This window comes from Elephantulus edwardii, unplaced genomic scaffold (genome assembly GCF_000299155.1).
Source record: "Elephantulus edwardii isolate Elephantulus edwardi_28Jun2011 unplaced genomic scaffold, EleEdw1.0 scaffold00036, whole genome shotgun sequence".
NCBI classification, from domain to species: Eukaryota; Metazoa; Chordata; class Mammalia; order Macroscelidea; family Macroscelididae; genus Elephantulus; species Elephantulus edwardii.
This window is the reverse complement of record NW_006399786.1, coordinates 13,358,689-13,370,306: the sequence shown is the minus strand read 5'-3', so window position 1 is coordinate 13,370,306 and position 11,618 is coordinate 13,358,689.

The window sequence follows — 11,618 nt, the reverse complement described above, 5'->3', positions numbered from 1 at the left end:
TATATGTATATATAATCTGTAACTTCCTTTTTATATACTATATCTGTTTTCTTTAATAGTGCATAAATCCAACATAAGGTGCCTTAGTAACACAGAAGTTAAGTGCTAGACTGCTAATCTGTATGGTGATGGTTGGAACCCACCCACTGGTTCTGTGGGAGAAAGACCCAGCAATAGGTTTCCATAGAGATTACAACCAAGTGAACCATGGGGCAGTTCTTGTCAGTCCCATGGTGCCACTAGAAGTCATAATTGGCTATATATCCAACAATAATTTTGATATGAACAACTATAAAATTTTTTGCAATGTCTGTGGAAAATCCTTTCTTACTTCAGGTTTAAAATCACTCATTTACATTTCTTATGAATTGAAAGCATTGCTTTTGCCAAAGAAAACTTTAATCCATCTGGATTTAAATTGATGTATTTCTACATCTCTATTTATGCATCCATATATTTTTGGGACTAGCATGATGAAGAATAAAACTAGTGAAATATAGTATATGCCTAAAGTCTAATGATATTTTGAAAATAACTAGACTTAACAAAAAGTATAAGGTGCTTCTCTTATAAACTACAAATCATCAGAATAATAAAGTATAAATGAACACCAACCATAAATTACAAGAAATAAGTAAACTAAACATTTGGTTCCGAACACAAAATGCACTTTCTTCAGCTATGAAAGAATATCAACTTATTCTAGAGACATCACAAAGAAAGTACTACACAGGTTTCAAAGACAGGGAAGGTGGACTCTAAACCCAATACACAATGTTCTGTTAACTAATATTGAGGAGACAAGCATAACTTGAAAATGTAGTAATCATTTATCCCAGAAAGATAATCCCAGAGGAGATAAGTTAAACTGAATCTAGCACCAAAAACTGTCGAAACTAATTTTAAAAAGAAATTAGAGTTAGAGGTAGTATACAACAATTGTTATCCTTGGGTGGTGAAAATGGTTAGCATGTTCTGCTGATAACCAAAAGGTCTATAAAGAGTTATCTAAGATGTTTGGTCTGGCAGTCTACTTCTAAAAAGTCATCCACTAAATATTGATGGGTCACAATTTTGATATGCATAGGGTTGCCATTATTTGGAATCAATTTTTTGACAACTGGTTTGTTATAGCACAATTAGTTTTCCTGGTGACTTTAGCAAGATTAGTGTCATAATTGATATGTAATTTAATGCATATCAAATTCACTTCATGTACTTACTAATCCATTAGTGTTGACGAATGGAAGAAAACAAAGTATACAAAATTAGTATGTACTTTCCTATTTTACAGCTTGTGTTGTCTGAGATATGATAGAAAAAGAGAGTCCCAGTGTAGATTGGCCTCTTGGTATTCTCAAGGCCATGCCTCCACCAAGGCCAAGGATCACTGATTTTTGGTTTTTGTTTGGTTTGGAGATCCCCCCCGCTGCCGCCCCCTTTTTCAGTTACAAATGACTTCAGCACCAATCTCAAAGTGTGAACAGTTAATGAAAGAGAGGAAGAACCTCAGCATAATGAATGATACAATGAGCGCACAATGAGCAGAACAATGAACTTGGTTATATCACAGATAGTGGGGATGACACAGGATACGGCAAGTTTCAGATCTGCTATTAATAGGAACATTGTAAGTCAACTGATGATACCTAATCACTTACATTCTCAAAATGTAAAGCTAGTCAAGGTTCAGTTAGACGGCAGGACATTCTAGGATAGAAATTTCTATAAAGATATAAAGACTGTAGATATTCATAATTTTAATAGATATACTTAAGTATTATGACAAATATAGTTTTAAATATGTTTATATAGTTAAGGGTAATGGTGGCCTTGATAATAGGCTATATTATGAAATTCTTTTGTATAAGCAAATTCTTTTTTGTACAGTGACTGTGTTCTCCTGACATCTTCCTTTGATGTTCCTTGGATCATTCAAAATCCTATCCACAGCATCCTTAAGAATTGCAACTCAAGGCATGAAGTTCAAGCTGCTCTGAAGTAATTGGCAAAAATATAAGGCCCAAAGAATTAGTAAAATACCAGTTGACATATTTTAACAAACAGATGCGTGCTCTGGTCATGCTCACCAGATTGTGCCAAAAAATCTGGAGGACAGCTACCTAGCTAAATGACTAGAAGAGATCCATATTTATTCACATTTCCCCCAAAACACGATCCAATAGAATGTGGAAATTAACAAACAATATCACTAATATCACACACATGCAAAATTTTACTGAAGATTATCCAAATCTTGCTGAAGATGCTACAAAGATTGGAACAGTGTATCAACAGAAAACTTCCAGAAATATAAACTGTATTTTGAAAAGGATGTTGCACTAAAGATATCATTGTCAATGTAAGATGACTGAAAGCAGAGTATCAGAAGAATATCTATTTGTGTTTTATTGACTATGCAAAGGTATTTGACTGTGTGGATCACAAGAAATTCTTACTAACCTCGAGAAGAAATGGAATCTCTGAACACTTAATTGTGTTCATGTGAAACCCACACTAAGACAAGAAAACAGTTTTAGGAAAAGAACAACTAAATGCCTCATGGTTCAAAATCAAGAAAGGAATGTGTCAAGGATATGTCCTTTCTCCATACCTTTTCAAAATATGTGTGGAACTTATCATGTGGAAAAGTGGATTTTATGAAGAGGAATAATGTAGCATGAAGATTTCAGAAAGTCTCATCAATAATTCATGTTATGCAGAACACAACCTTGCTTGTCGAAAATGAAGCGGGCCTGAAGCATTTGCTGCAAAAAGTCAAGAACTGCAGCCTTCAATATGAATTGCTCTCAACATCAAGAAAACAAAGATTCTCACCACAGGATCAAGAGATTGAGTTCGTCATCTTGTTCAGATTCACAATCAACACTCTTGGCACCAGCAGCCAGGAAATCAGAAGACAGGTTGCAATGGAAAAATCTGCTGTCAGCGACTTCTGTAGAATGCTGCAGAGCAATACAATAATATCAATCTAGTGTCTAAAGTAAGCCTGATACAGACCATAGTCTTATCAATTATTTGCTATTCATTTGAGAGATGCACAATGGCTAAGGATGACTGTGGAAAAATTGATGTCTTTGTGTTGTAGTACTGGAGAGGAATATTGAACATGGAATGCCAAGAGAATAAACAGATCTGTCCTGGAGAGGTTAAATCCAGGTTGCTCCTTGGATGCTATGATTTTGAAGCTTGATTTCATATACTATGTACATGTTTCCAGGAGGAAGCAGTCCTTGGATAAAGATATCATGCTTTGGAGGTTGATAGGTAGAGCAGAAGAGAAAGATTCTAGATGAGATAGTTTGGCATAGTGACTATGGCAATGGAGAAGAGCGATATAGACTCAAAGTAGGGAACGTTCAGAGCTATATTTTCCTTGGGTCTCTAGGAGTTACAATCTATTTATAACACATAATAAAAACAAAAATACGATGGCTTAGTGGGTAAGATGTTATGCTGTAAAACCAGAGAGACAAGGTTTAGATCTACTTGCCAGTTTTTAGGAGAAAGATTGGCATTTCCCCCTCATTCAAGTTACAATCTATGAAAACTTGTTGGAGAGCCAGTTATGTTCTAACTTGATTACACATACAACAATATAACTAGCAAAATAAAAGATTTCAAATTGAGACCTAATGTAAAAGAGTGGATAATCATATAAGCTGTGGAGCTCCATTACTTATGAGAATGCTTCTTTTTTTGTTGTTGTTTTGTTTTTTGGTTTTGGGTTTTTAAAATTTTTTTAGAATGCTTCTTAAATAATTTATCCCTTAGATCTGTATTTGAGGTATTTTTGAAAAGTAATAATAATTATGAATTTTATATGTCCTTATAGATGCTAAGAAGCAGACATGGATAAATAATTCCCCAACATTATTGACGCATCAGAACCCTTGACAACTGCCTTTTCTTAATCGTTGTGTTATCCCCCATTGAGGGGAAGGAATGGTCTCCATCTACCTTAGCTGAGACTCATGGTATTACAAATCATCAAAAGCTATTGAACTAATATAAGAGAATGCTTTCTATACTGTGAAGAATGTAGTGGAGAAAGGGAGAAGAGACTTTGACACTGTTGTAAAGAGACTGTGGAATTACTGTGAAGAGACTGTGGCAAGGTGTAACCAGAGGAACCCTGGTGATAAAGGCCACAGTTAAAAAGATTTTGCTTGTTCGATGATTGAAGGGTAAGCAGACTTGTAACTGCTCTGAGATAAAGGCCACAGTTAAATGCTTTGCTTGCTGGATGATTGAAGAAAAAGCTGACTTTATCTGAGATAAAGTTTGCTTGATGATTGAGGAATCCAGAAGCTTCTTGCATTTATGCTATTGAAATTTATGCTATTGGACTTTCATGAATTGAGGACTTGTGCTTTTTTAATTTTATTTGGACTGTCTCACTAAATCTTTAGTTTTATTGAGACATTCATTTGTTCTCCCACTTCCCAATCTATTTCTCTAATAAAACCGACAACTCTAAGTAAAATCTGTCTTACAACAAACATCAGAAAAAATAATAGGTAAAAATAGATGCAGGAGTGTGTGTGGTGACATATCTGAATATTTAGCTATTTGTATGATTCCATGGATATTCTTGATGGGGAAAGTTCACCTTTATGAAGCAGATAGAAGTCAAACTTGTCCACTTTCATGGTACTACTGCTCCTAAAGCAATTATTTATTCAGGATACTGTTTATATCCTCATATATCATGCAAAACTCAAGGATCATTGTTTTCCTAGTTCAAAAGCAGATGTGGTCCTTCCAAATCCCCATCTCTTTACTCATAAACAAAAACCTGAATTGTTTGCTCTCACTGATCAATCAGAAACAAAGTGCTTGTTGACCCATTTTTTTTCTCTTTCTCCTACCTTCAGCACTAATAAAAATTTTATTGTTCGGTAAGGGCCCCTCAAAGCTAATAAGATGGCATCTAGTACATAAAATATTACCTGATTTATGTCCTATGAAAACAATTCCTTTTGCTCCACTTTTCAACACCTGGGATATTTGTTATCTTCTTTATCTTTATAAAAGGGGGGATACAAAACCAGTTTTTCCTCTAATTCTTAAGATGCTCACCCATCTTTTGATCAATGTATCATTCTTGTTACTATGAATCTCCCTTAATTGTAGCAGCCTTTCCCTTTTATCACTCTAAATAAAGCTTCTCCTTATTCAAGGATGGATTTTTTTTTTAAAAATTATGATCCTTTGTATTATTGTAACAAACATCAATTAAGTCAATACATACAAAAAATTGTCTGACATTAATGAGAATTTAATATGCATTAACAATTATTACTAAAGTGCCCAAACATGTTAGTGGAAAATAAAAGGGAAAGATTTTATCAATTCAATTAAAGTGCTGAAAAATATCATACTGATCTTAGATAAAGCTAGTCTCAGAAAGAATGTATTAATACCAATAAAATGTGAATAAATTAAATTTTGCTGTCATTCATTCACACACCCATATTTTAATTTCACAGATATCTTCCACAGAAGCACTCTCACCAAAATGACCACTTAACACAGAAATGCTCTAATTATCGTAGATTTCTGTACTCCGTTTAGGAAATAGAACTGTGACACTACTATGGTAATCACTTATGTGATTATTTAATTTTAAATTTAAATGAATAAAAAGAAAACAAAATTAATATTTAGTTTGTTTCATAAGTACATTTCCAACTCTCAAGTCATAAGTGGTTAGTGGGTACTGTTTTAAAGAATGTAGATATGGAACAGTTTTGGTATCAATGAAAAATAAACTTGTTTTTATATATTGTTGAGACAACATATGCTCATATAGACCTAATAAATAATGAATCTGAACCCTGTCCTATTCCGTACCATCTTCCTTACATCGGCTATTTCTGAATCCATTGTTACAGTCACTGTGTCAATCCATCTTATTGAGGTTTCTCCTCTCTCAATGACCCTCTACCTTTCTAAGTATGACATCTTTCTCCAAAGACTGGCCACTCCTAACAATATGGCCAAAGTACGTAAGATGAAGTTTCACTCTTCTTGCATCCAAGGAGCACTCTAGTTTCACTTCCTCCAGGAAGGATAGTTCTTCTGCTTCTTTTGAAAATATGGCATATTCAATACTTTTTTCCAACACAACTCAAAGACATCAACTATTATATCATTCTTGCTCATTTTCAAGCTTTCAGATATATAGATATAGATGATATAGATATAGATATATGTGTGTGTATATAGCTCTATATCTCTGTATCTCTCTCTCTCTGTGTGTCTCTATCTCTATCTCTATATCATCTATCTATCTATCTATCTATCTATCTATCTATCTATCTATCTAATCTATCGCAAGTAATTGAGAAGACCAAAGCTTTGAGTAGATGTACCTAAATTTTTCTTTTTTTTTTTTCTTTAAATTTTTAAACTGACACCTATATCCATTAGCATTTTGAAGAGGTTTTTGGAAGCAGGTTTTCCCCATGTAAGATGTATCATTTAATATTTTGACTGGTGGGCAAAGTTGTTTTTGTTGCTGTCAGTGTCTTCAAGTCAAACACAACTCATAGCAACCTATTAACAAATAATTTTAGCATTGTGGCCATAGACACTGTATTAGTCCATCTCACTGAGTGTCTTTCTCTCTTTCACAGATCCTTCTTTCCAAGTATATATATTCCCAAAGAATAGTCTCTCTTAACAACATGTCCAAAATTTTTGAAACACAGCTTTACCAACCTTACCTTTAAGAAGAGCTCTGGCTGCACTTTCTCCAAGACATCTGTGTTTGTTCTTTTGGTAGTCCATGGAAGATTCAAACACTGTGCTCCAACACCACAACTGATATACATCAATTTTTTTTCTTGTCACTTTATTCATGATCCAGCTCTCAGATGCATAGCTGGTGATAAAAATGACTGTGGTTTTAATTAGGTACTCCTTGGCCTTTAAGCTAACATCATTCATCTTTGGGACTTTGAAAAGATCCTTGTTAGCAGACTTTCCCAGTGCTTATATGTCTCCTGATCTTTTGATGGCTAGTTCCAAGGATCGTGATTGTGAATTAAGGATTAAATTATTGACAATTTCAGTTTTTTCACCATTTATCATGATGTTGCTTGTTGTCCTAGTGATGAGAATTTTTTTTTTATGTTGAATTGTAATCCACTTTGAAGGCAACAGTCTTTGATCCTCTGCAACAAGCACCTCAGGTCCTAATTTTCCTAATCTGTTGTTCCATGTTCATAATGTAGGTTGTTTATAAATATTCTTTCATTCATTACTGATGCTACTCTCTTCTTAATAAAGTCCAGCATCTCTAATGAATTACTCAGCCTACCTATTGATTAGGTAGGAAGAAAGGATACAACACTGACATAAGCTTTTCCCAATTTTAACCAGTGTACTGAGCCTTTATCTGTCCAGTCAATTGTTTCTTGGTCTATGTATATATTAAATACAAGCATCATTAAGTGTTCTAGAATCTCCATTCTTCTCAATGTTATCCAAAGTTTGTTATCATCCCCACTGTCAAATTCCTTTGCACAGTCAGTAAAATACATACAGACATTCTTCTAGTATCTCTGCTTTCAGCCACGATCTGAAAACATTAATGATATCCTTGATGCCATAGCCTCTTAGAAACTCAACACGAACATCAGAAGTTCTATCACTGTATTATTCTAGCTATTTTGGGATGGTTTCCAACAATATATTTGCTTGCGTGTAATATTAGTTATATTGCTTAGTATTTTTCCACATTCCATTGGATCACCTTTCCTGGAAATGGAAACAAATATGGATCTCTTCTTGTCACTGAGCCAGGTAATTGTTTTCCAAATTCCCTGACACTCTTGGTACCAGAAGTCAGGAAATCAAAAAGCGTATCGTGATGGGAAAGTCTGCCGTTAGGGACCTCTCAAACGTACTCAGGAGCAACAGTGTCTCTCTGGAGACTAAGGTGCGCCTGATACAGGTCATGGTATTTGCAATCGCTTGTTATGCATCAGAGAGTTGGACAATGACTAGGGAGGACAGAAGGAGAGTGGATGCTTTTGAGCTGTGGTGCTGGAGAAGGGTACTGAATGTACCCTGGACTGCCAGGAAAACAAACAGATCCATCTTGGAGAGGATTAAACCAAGCTGCTCCTTGGAGGCAAGGATTCTGGGGCTTCGTCTGACATACTTTGGACATGTTGCCAGGAGGGACGGGTCCTTGGAGAGGGACATCATGCTTGGGAGGGTGGAGGGACAGCGCAGGAGGGGAAGACCCTCTATGAGGTGGATTGATTCGGTGACTGGGGTAATCGGGATGGGTGTGTCAGAGGCGGTGCGGTTGGCGCAGGATAGAGCAGGGTTTAGAGCTGTTGTGCATAGGGTCGCTATGAGTTGGAAACGACTCGATGGCACATAACAACAACAGAATGATGAACATATCCAGAGCTGCATCTATTATTTTAAACATATCAATTGGTACCTCATTGATTCCTGGGGCCTTCAATGAAGCTTTATCATATGTTACTTCATGCATTATTTGGGGTCAACCAACTGCTTTTTGTACAATGACCATGTATATTCACTCCAACTTATTTTCATGATTCCTGTATCATTCAAGGTTTTTCCCGTAATGTCTCACAGTATTGCAATTTGAGGCTTGAATTTGTGTACACAAATGTGCTAATTTGAAGGTAATCCTTAACAAAAGAATATCTTCAAATACTGATGAAAGTTGGGGAGAAAATAAAGGAGTTAGCAATGTGATGTTGTTTTTATTGTAATTTGCCATTGAGTCACTTGCAACTCATAGCAACCCTATGCACAATAGCTCTGACTCCTGTCCTATCCTGAATCAATTTCACTGTCTCTGCCACACCTGCCCCCATCTCAGTCACTGTGCTAATTCTTCTCATCCAGGGTCTTTCTGGCTGTGTTGTTCCTCCACCCTTTCAAGCATGATGTTATTCTCCAAGGACTGATTCCTTCTAGCACTATGCCCAAAGTATGTAAGGTAGAGCTTCAAAATCCTTGCCTCCAGAGAACAACTTTGTTTCAGCCTCTCCATGACAGACTTGATTGTTCTTTTGACAGACTGTAATGTTCAGTACTCTCCTCTAGCATCACAACTCAAAGGCATCAGTTCCCTCTCCTGTCACCCTCATTCATTGTATAGCAAGTATTTGTGAAGACATAGCCTGGCTCAGTCACACCTCAGTCTCTAGTCTTAAATCTTTGCTATTTAGCATGCTGAAGGGATCCCTGGCAGTACACTTTCCTAATTCATTTCATCTTTTGATTTCCTGGATGCTGATGCTAAGATTGTTGATTTTTTTTTCTGAGCAACATAAAATTGTTAACAATGTCAATCTCTTCTGCCTCCATCATGGAACTATCAATTGGCCCAGTGATGAGTATCTCTGTATTCTTGATATTGAGCTTCAATCTATATTTTTCCCTTTCTTTTTTCCCAAGAAAGTACATTGAAAATTGTAGTCTTAGATCTTCAGCAGCAGATGTTTCAGGTCCTCCTCAGTTTCAGCAAGTAAATTTGTGTCATCTGAATTGCACAACAATGTGATAGTGAGTAGAAATTACAAACTATAGACTTCATACTTGAGAGGGGGGAAAAACACAGGTTTTCATGCTAAGAAAATGCTAGAATTGAAATTTAGTGCAAAGAGCAGAGTGTCAATATTACCACCCTATGGAATTTTATCTCTTTAGGGAAAAAAAACTATGGTACACATTCTGTATATACAGCATTGTTCCTTCTGTTGTTGGGTGCTGTTGAGTGGGAACCTGACCCATAACTCACAGTCCAGCAGGTTTTCAGAGACAGTAAAGCACAGAGAAGGAGATTGCCCACCCTTCTTATATGAAGCAACTGATGTATTTGAATATTATATAGCTCAGATGGGGGAAAGCCTGAAACTTCATGGATATTTTAATCTATATAGTGTAATAAAGATTACTAATCAAATGTATATAAAGAATAACAAGCTATAAGCTATAAGATCTAGAGAGCAAAACAATTAAAAGATGGTGAAAATTAGTCTTTTATGATCATCTGTATATAACAAACAATACATAAAATTACTCCTAATAAGCCATATAAAGTGTTGTTAATTACTGAAAGATAGCCGTCTAAAATGTAAACATTCAACATTGATATTAACAGTTCCCAAAACTGTTCTTTGTTTTTGGTTGTTCAAATACAATCTCCTCATCCTTGGAATTTACCTAGTACCTTGAGTCTTGGTTATGCTGGTAATTTTTTCCTTGAATAAAAGTTGGCTTTTTCTAACAGAAGACTATGGCATATTATCCTGATCTCAGTGTATGAGGACTGGACAGTGATTTCCATTTTCATGACTAAGTCATAAGACTGTAAAGAAGGATCTAGACATAGAAGCTTCATGGACTTCTGGTTGACAAATTACATCATCAGTTCATATGGAAGGACATGTATTCTTTTGGACGTGGGTGTTCTATATTAAGAAATTCCTCAACTTTATAACTCTCTGTTTCTTCCTTTGTATATTTTCCTATGATAAAATTATATTCATAAGTTAACCAGTTCCCATGAATTCTATATTGTTATAGGATTATCAGCCAAAAGGAGTAATAGAAACAAACAAAAAAAATTCAGAAGTGAGAGAACCTGGGGAATTTATTAATAACCTCGGAGGGTATAAGAAATCTCTAAATTTACAATCAGCAGTTTAGATTTAGGGTGATGCTGAAGTTTTCCAAGTGCACAGCTGCAATGTTAAGACATGTTATTAAAAAAATTAAAAAGGCATTATTGTCATTGTTGTTCTGTGCCATTGAATCAAGTATGGCTCATAGTGCCCCTATGAACAACAGAGATGAATTCTGGACTGTTCTGTGTCATTCTTATTATCCTTGATACATTTGTGTCCAAGGCCTCAGATACTGTACCAACCCATTCTGTTAGGATCTTAATCTCTTTTGATGACCTTATACTTTTCCACATATAACGTCCCTTCTTAAGGAATAAGATCTCTTAACATGTCCAATATATCTCTGCCAAACTTCAACACCTTGCCTCCAAGCAATATTCTTGCTGGACTTTCTCCAAGGAATATTTGTTCTATGGGCAGTCTATGGGCACTCTTATCTAGCACCACAATTCAAATGCATCATTTTTTGCCCTGTCATCCTTATTCATATCCAGATGTCAGATCCATAGTAGGTAATTGGAAAAACTGTGACTTGAATCAAGCACACCACAGTCTTTGAATTGCTCTTCAGGACGTTTGTGGGGTTTTTTTGTTTTTTGTTTGTTTGTTTTTGGGTTGTTTTGTTTTGTTTTGTTTTGTTTTGTTTTTTTAACCAGCACAAAAGCGCAGCGCTCTATTTACAGCTCCGGCTGGCACCTGCCCACCTGGCCAGCCGCCTGCAGGGAGGGGTAGGAGAGACGTCAACCACATCTGCAGGGGAAGACAGAAGGAAAAGCAGGTGGGAGCAGAGGGCCAAGAGGGAGAAGAGAAAGAGACGAGGAACAGGGGGTGAGGGAAGAGCAAGAAAAGTGGGGAAAGTGGAGACTGGAGAAAAGGAAGAGGTGAGGGAAAGAAAACAAGGGATTATTT